Source organism: Limulus polyphemus, unplaced genomic scaffold (assembly GCF_000517525.1).
Source record: "Limulus polyphemus unplaced genomic scaffold, Limulus_polyphemus-2.1.2 Scaffold6119, whole genome shotgun sequence".
Lineage (NCBI taxonomy): Eukaryota > Metazoa > Arthropoda > Merostomata > Xiphosura > Limulidae > Limulus > Limulus polyphemus.
In genome coordinates this window covers 24,614-32,216 of record NW_013671729.1, presented here as the reverse complement: position 1 = coordinate 32,216, position 7,603 = coordinate 24,614, and the positions used below count along the sequence as shown (strand labels likewise).

The following is a 7,603-nucleotide window of genomic DNA, read 5'->3' as shown; positions in this document are numbered from 1 at the left end:
TAGGTTTGGCCTTTTTTTTTTTCATATTTTGGCCAAAAATTTGTGAGTAAAATTTGGTCAGTTTTCTGTACAATTTTATTTTGTTTCTGTTTTATATATATATACCTCTACGAGACGAGACGAAACGATGTTTGTACCCGTACAACGTCGTACAAGACGACAAGCGTTGCATTATTAAGTAGTAGTTGAACGTTTTACATGTTAAGAAATTATGAGTTTCATTTCTTAAATCAGTTAACCCACTATTTACTATGTTTGTTTTATAGTAGTGTTTTGTTGGCTTTTTTTAACCATTAATTTGGCCATAAATTTCCCCAACCATCTGGCAACCCTGGCTCCAACAGACATTCACAAAAGAGAATGACAGGAAATGAGATTAATCTACAATCTGGTGACCTATAACGATTTAGTTTAAATTAACCCTTTTCATTCCAGTAGATCTCCATTTTTCCATTTTTTGTTTAAATTATAATTGCTATCTTTTTTAAATTTTCATTGCTATCTACTTATCTTTTCATGACTTGTAATTTTTATGTATTATATGTAATCTTGCTTCGAAATTTCACGCTCAAACATTCCAAATACCACGTACGCAAGTTTTCTAATTATGCGCATGCGCCTTAGTTGTAAACTGTATAATGACGAAGAGCTGTGGCTCGAAACATTATCCTTCTTTAATTTGAATAAAAATATATAAAAACTTGGCGATTGTTCAAGCTATTATTTAATTTTGATATTTTCGTCGCGTATGTGGTTGTAATTATATTTATCTTTTTACAGAACGTGGCTTTTGACAAGGAAGGGTTAATGTACTTAATACTAATACCCATTTGTAAATTGTATGCCTTCAAATTCGATGACGAGGAATCCACTTTAAGACTAATAATGGCTGGAGACGGCTTGAATGGGTAATGAAAAAAAAACTTTAATATAAGTTTAACATAACAGCAAATGTATGCCTTCAAGTTTAACTTTAAATTATATTATTATGTTAGATTATTCGAAAAAGTTTATAGCTTTAAAGTTTAAGTTAATTTAATCGAATCATTATGATAACAGAGCATTGAAGCCAATATTTACCAGTTCCACTATATTATCACTTAGTTATCACCAAGTTATGATATTTATAAGTGTAATACTATTAGTACTAGTATTACTATTAGTCTTACATAAGTTGTGGGAAAGTATCCAATGGCTCACATATCCAATCTTTAACCTCTTTCAAAACCCTTGGGGAAATATTATCTGGCCCAGGAGCCTTATCATTTTTATACTTCCCAATTTGTTTATTAACAAGCTCAGAATTAGAAGCCTTGTATATATAGCACCTTGTCAAATGCTTTCTAAAAATCTAGATACACCAAATCTACACCCTTACCCTCGTATACATAAGCAGTAACCTTTTCCTGTATTTCTATTTTATCTTGTTTTTAGTCCTAGGTATTGTAAGTGTATTAGAACATCAGAATATGTTCATATACAGCCAGGTGTAAAGTATAGGCCTAAAACTCGAATATTATTGCCCATATAACTATAGTTATCCCATTTATTTTCCTCTTAAAAGACACAAGTGTACTATTAAACCTTATCTTTGAAAGGAGTGATGTTTGATAAGTTATATTTGTGTGGATCTATATATTCATTTGCCTGATGACTTATGTAATAGCTGTTGTTAGGGGTAGAATGAATAAAGAGAATCTACTTTGTTTACTTGTGAAAATGCTCAGCCTCATTCTTGTGGCAACCTTGACATACCATATATGGCAAACCATGTCCTTGTGTATTGCAAGGTTAAGCGTCCCTTATGTGATGTCATTTCAGTGTCTACCGACTGACTGGCAGACAACACATTACTATATACTGGTGTAAGTAGTTGAAACAGGTGACTGCTCCAAGCAGCTTTTGAAAAGTTAACACAGAGGAGCTTATTGTTAAGTACAATGCATTAAAAAAATGGTCATAATAACTTAGTTCTGTCAGGGATACTGCCAAAACTTAACTGTGGGGATGAAATTATAAGTAGGTCACTAGGGTTAAATGTTAGGCTTAGGTTAATATCTAAGAATGAGCAGGATGGCCAGTTGAATTTGTGAAATCAGTTCAATGGGATAAAGGAACATTTTGGAATGATTGGTTACATTTAAATAGGGTTGAGGCTGGCTTGTTTGCAAGGGCTATTAACTCAACTGTAAGAGCAGCTTTAAACTAGGACTAGAGTGGTGAGAGCCAGAATAATGAAGAAAAAATAATAAACTTAAGATAAGACCCAAAACTCGAGCGCTTTAGAATAGTTGACTATTATTCTTCAGGAGAACAAAGGGTGACCTTTACCCTGCGCAATGCAATATATATAGTAGGACGTGTGACGTCATGTAAACCGGAAGTCCCAGTTGAGTTGAATCTGATGAACAGCCAATCCCAACTCAAGCAGTTAGTCTCCCGGAAGAGAGAATTCGTTTGTAGAAAGAAAAAACAAAGCAATTATTATCAATTTTCATTATATATGAAACTTTTGACTGATAGAGAAAAATAAATACATAGGAAGATGAGAGCTATAGAAAATAATAATGTACATGGATACCTGAAATAATAATGTAGAGAAATAGAAGCATTAATAAAGATGTGAATAATAAAACTTTACAAACTTAATTACAAGTTATTCGGAATTTGTTTAGAGACTCTCGAAGGTCAACAATCCCAGGATCGAGATTGATGCCATTCGGCGTTACAGTATTTAACAGTGCTATCCAGTAAGCTTCTTGAATTTCCCTGTTTCTGTTTGATGTAAAATTTGTCTCTATACCTGTCAGTATCATGTCGTCAAGAGAGTGGTCAGACATGTTGAAATGCTCTGCAACAGGAGATTCTTTGTTCGTTTATATTGAAGATTTGTGGTTATTAAAATGTATGCTTAAAACAGTTATAATGTCTTAGAAAATATATCATAGTGGCATTAGTTGCATACAAAGGCTAGGCATGTTGATTTAACAAATGAAAGAAATACAACTTAGTAGTCAACCCTCGCAGTCAACCCTCACTAATATACTGGAATTTCCTCAACAGTAGCAGAAGTAAAACCCATGATCCATCCAGAGAGTTTGGCTGGCTCTCTAGGTAATTTTCAGCGACTACTAAGCACTATGTTATAAACTTTCTGATATAATGACAAGATGAAAAGTATGAGAAGGGCCACCTTTGGTGGAGGAGGCAACTTGTTCTGACACACAAAAACAGGGAGGCCCAGCAAATTATATCTACAACTGTAACTTCAACTGCCCCCCCCTCCCCAGGATACAAGGTGAAACGTTGCCTCAATCTAGAAATAGGCAGGAGTAGTCCACTGAAGTCATGACTTCACGACAAAAACAATGTCTTAATTTGGAAATTATATTTATCGAATTCAATATCAAAGCTACAAGGAAATCCGAAAACACTGAAATCAAGGTGTTAGTGGTGGAACAACACGAAAACACTTCTAAAGTTTGTTTGTTTGTTATATTTCACACAAACGTACTCAAGGGCTATCGGTGATAGATGCCCCTAATTTACGAGGGATAGATTAGAGGGAAAGCAGCTTGTCAATAACACACCCAACACTTGGGGTATTCTTTACTAACAAAAAGTGAAATTGACTGTCACATTATAACACTTCCATAGTTGAAAGGGTGAGCAGATTCAAATCCGAGACCTACAGATTGCGAGTTGAATGCCCTAACCACTTGTCCTTTCTCTAAATAAAATGTTTTTATCTTATTTGGTGCTTATCCTATTGTGTGAAATACATTCGACTACAAACAAGTAGTACGTGTACAAAGTATACTATCAGATTAATCATTATCAGTGCAAATGTAGGTGTGGCTAGAATACGTCACTAAAATCACTGCTGATAATACACTTTAGTTAGTGACAGTCAATCCTGCTGACTGGATGGTCTCCGTCTGGTCAGCAGTTATAAGTTGGGGCACACAATACCTGAGCCTTAGAGGCCTCTGACCTGTCCTTTTAACCAGTGTATCGCATTAAGTTCTGTCTTACTGAAAATACCAAATATTCTCTCTCTATGCAGGTTCAATGGGCTTTTTTTTGTTTATAACTATATGTGATTTAAACAAATCCCGGTGTCCTCTGTACAGTCTTGTTACAATGAAAACTATGGGTCGACTAGAATCACAAGATATGTTTACTTAGAAAACTGAAGAAATTCATAACTTATTAGTGCTGCCATCTGTTAAATAAACTTGCATACTCAAATTTATCTTTCTTAATGAAGACGGTGCAGAATATCTAAATAATTTGATTAATATTCTGATGAATACTAGAAAAGTGTCTACTGGTTCAGAATCAGATAAAAATAATACATGGTTTATCGATAGATGTCACTGTGTTTCTAATGCAGACTAAAAGTTATTAGATAATAAATAACGGCGTTTAATCAATTTTAAATTATCGCCATTTTGTTACACGCTATAATTTCATAATCACAACATTAAAAACAAAAATAAAAAAGCTAGTGGGAATTAGGTTATAAAAGCAAGTGATTTTTATTAAAGACCGAGGTCTTTAATAACAGAACCTATAGTTCACTACAGGCAGGTATGTAACGATGTCAAGTAGTCAAATCTTATTAAGTTATCGTGATATATTTAATACTAGGCAACAATTTAATACTTTTATTGACTGATCATTTATCAAATGAAAATTCCACGTGTGGTATAAGAAAAAAGGGTTATTCTTTATTCAGTTGATAAGGGTAAATAATTTATATTCCATTATTGTAAACTTGGCTGTCCCCAGTGGATCATGGGTAAACTAACGGACTTGCAACGCTAAAATCCGAGATTTAATTCTATGCGGTACATATAGCGCAAATAGTTTGAGCTAGAAAAATGAATTTTTAATTTGTTGTTGTAAATTTCACTCATATTTCTTAAGCGACAAAAGCAAAACAAGTTATCACCACATTATAAATAAATTACACATACACACATATATATATATATATATATTTACTGATATTACGGAAGCGAAATTCTTAACTTCAGGAATTTTAATTTCTAATCTACAAAATTTAACGTCATAACATGATTCGATTAGACTTTCTCAAAACTCGAAAAGTAGGGTCCATATCTCTAATTTTCAGTCTTATTCGTATGTCTCTTCTGGGCCTGGCAAAGCCTGAGGGGTAGGGTAATCGACTAGTAATCTGCGGATTTCGAGTTCGAATCTCCGTCACCAAACATGCTTGATCTTTCCGCCGTGGGAGCTTTATAATTATACGGTCAATTCCACTCTTCGTTGGTAAAAGAGTAGCCCAAGAGTTGACGGTGGGTAGTGATGACTAGCTGCCTTCCCTCTAGTGTTTCACTGCTAAATTAGGGACGGCTAGCGTAGATAGCCCTCGTGTAGTTTTGCGCGAAATTCAGAGTAAACTATAAACCAATTTGCAACAGGTGCATGTAAATTTGTAAACAGTGTTAGTAACGCATTTAATTTTGCGTTTTCGCATACTTGTAGCTAATTAAGATTAGTGAGATTTAACTGTTGCCCTTATAACGCATCTCTAGTTCCAAGATTCAAAACACGTTTGTGTGTGTGGTAATGAGGCGCAAATCACCAAACCTCAGCTCAATAGTCCAACAGGCTAACACTTGGCACTTAGATGTTACACAGAATTAAGTACGCTACTGAACAAAACTAAATCAAATAAGATGCTTACAAATAAAAAATTGAAAAACTCACCCACAAATATGTTAACAATACAGAAGAAAACGTTACAAATAAGAGAATCCAATTCTCACAAGAATAGCCTACGAGTTAGCGGTGAGTGGTGTTGACTAGCTATATTTCCTCTAGTCCAGTGGTTCTCAAATTGTTTGGTGTCCCTCTCTGGGGGCCCAACTGTATTTTTGGGGAGGGGCGTGAGAAGCGTCAGGAAAAGTTTCTTAAAAAACAACAACAACTAAGGGCACCGATGTCATCACTGGCTGTGTATATTTATATATCACGGTTTCATTGAGTTGAACGTTCTTTTTCGGGGGGTATATTACAGAGAAGAAAGGGGACGCGCAACTTTACAAGTTTAAAAAACACTAGAGTATCATTTCCAAAGTATGGAAGGTTGGCTGGAAGTTTTCCCATAATTTTCCACAAAATGGATAACTACATAAAAAGAAGAATCGTAGAAAATTACTTCAAAGTTTAACAGCTACTTGACCTCCTGTGTTCTTAAGGGAATTCGAAGTTCAGGGGTCACGTTGTAGAGTAATTTCCCTACCAGCGGACAACGTGAGACTGAATAGGACGCACGAATATGACGAAAATGGTTTTTCCGATATCAAGACTTGTAATAGTTTGTTTAATTTCAAAAACACGCGATATTATATTCTTATATTACTATCCCAGAATGCTTCTCTCTAACTGCGTTCGTGAATTAGCCGCTGCCTATATCATATTACACAGATAATGTAAATAACAGGCTGTGGAGCCCAGGAAATGGAGATTAGTTAACAGTGATAGAGAAGTCTGTTCTATTCGGTTTTGTTGGGTATAAACACGAGAAATTTCAACGTTGTAAAACTGAAGTTTTAGCATAAATATTGCGTGTTTCTTTAGAGAAACTGGTATCTATCAAACCAGTTAATAATATCAATTTCCATGGTATTATTTTGGTTAATTAAAAAAGAAAAAAAAAATCTGTCACATTTAGAACATCCGAATTCGAATAAGAAGGTCAAAGGGTACGTGAGACGGCCAAGGGTAATGCACATTTAAAACTATATCATACTTCGTATACTTTCACCACCCGCAGTGGTTCAACGGTAAAAACTGGGTTTTGATACTCTTGATGGGCACAGCACAGATAGCCCATTGTGTAGCTTTCAGGGTAAGACACACGGTGAAATATTAACTAGTAACTACATCCAACATTCCTTAATTTCTAATTATTTATTTTATAAGCACTGTTTTAGTGTACTTTTTTTAAATTTGAACATAACTTTATAATTATTTAATTTTTATTGTTTATTTTTCTACCCACAGTATATCCCTGTATTTTTAAAGAGTTAAACTAAACACGACATCGTTTTGAAATATTTAGGGTTAAAGGGCATTGTTCGTCACTTCTCAGCATTTCTACTTATCTTTCTTGATTATCGGGGTACGATTAGTATAACAAAACAATAACAATTTTGACAATAGAGTTGAAAAAAAAAAGATTCTTACTATTCGGGCAATAATAATAAATAATCTTTTTATTTCAACCAGTGTTTCACCGTTGCGTCTACATCAAGGTTAGTAGTGCAAAAACTGATGATGCAGCAATGGCGAAACGTTGTCTAAAATAGACACATTTATTATCATTATCATATGTAAAGATTGTCAAAATCTTACCAGTATGTTCTATAAATTCTGAAAATTAACAAAATAATAAACACGTGATCAGATACAGAAAAATAAACTCTTTATAAAAGCAAACATATAAAACAAACAGCTTACCAAACAAGCCTCTGTGGTGTTACTAGCGGGTTAAAATAGTGTGGTGACAATATTAAACGCTTTTTTATATAAGTTCTTCGATTTTCCTGGTAGATGTCGCTATCGAGAT

At 34.2% G+C, this 7,603-nt stretch overlaps 1 protein-coding gene across 2 annotated transcripts in view; it reads right to left on the bottom strand.

Annotated features, from left to right (window-relative positions):
- LOC106473377 (cystathionine beta-synthase-like) overlaps positions 1–7,603 on the bottom strand; it is a 33,932-nt gene that overhangs the window by 25,068 nt on the left and 1,261 nt on the right. The window contains exon 1 of one of the 2 annotated variants that reach the window (XM_022401821.1): positions 7,495–7,581. The exons of the other annotated variant lie outside the window; for it this stretch is intronic. The gene's annotated coding sequence lies outside the window, so the exon portion shown is untranslated. Of the gene's footprint in view, positions 1–7,494; positions 7,582–7,603 lie in introns of those variants that run through there. 2 annotated transcript variants of the gene reach the window in all.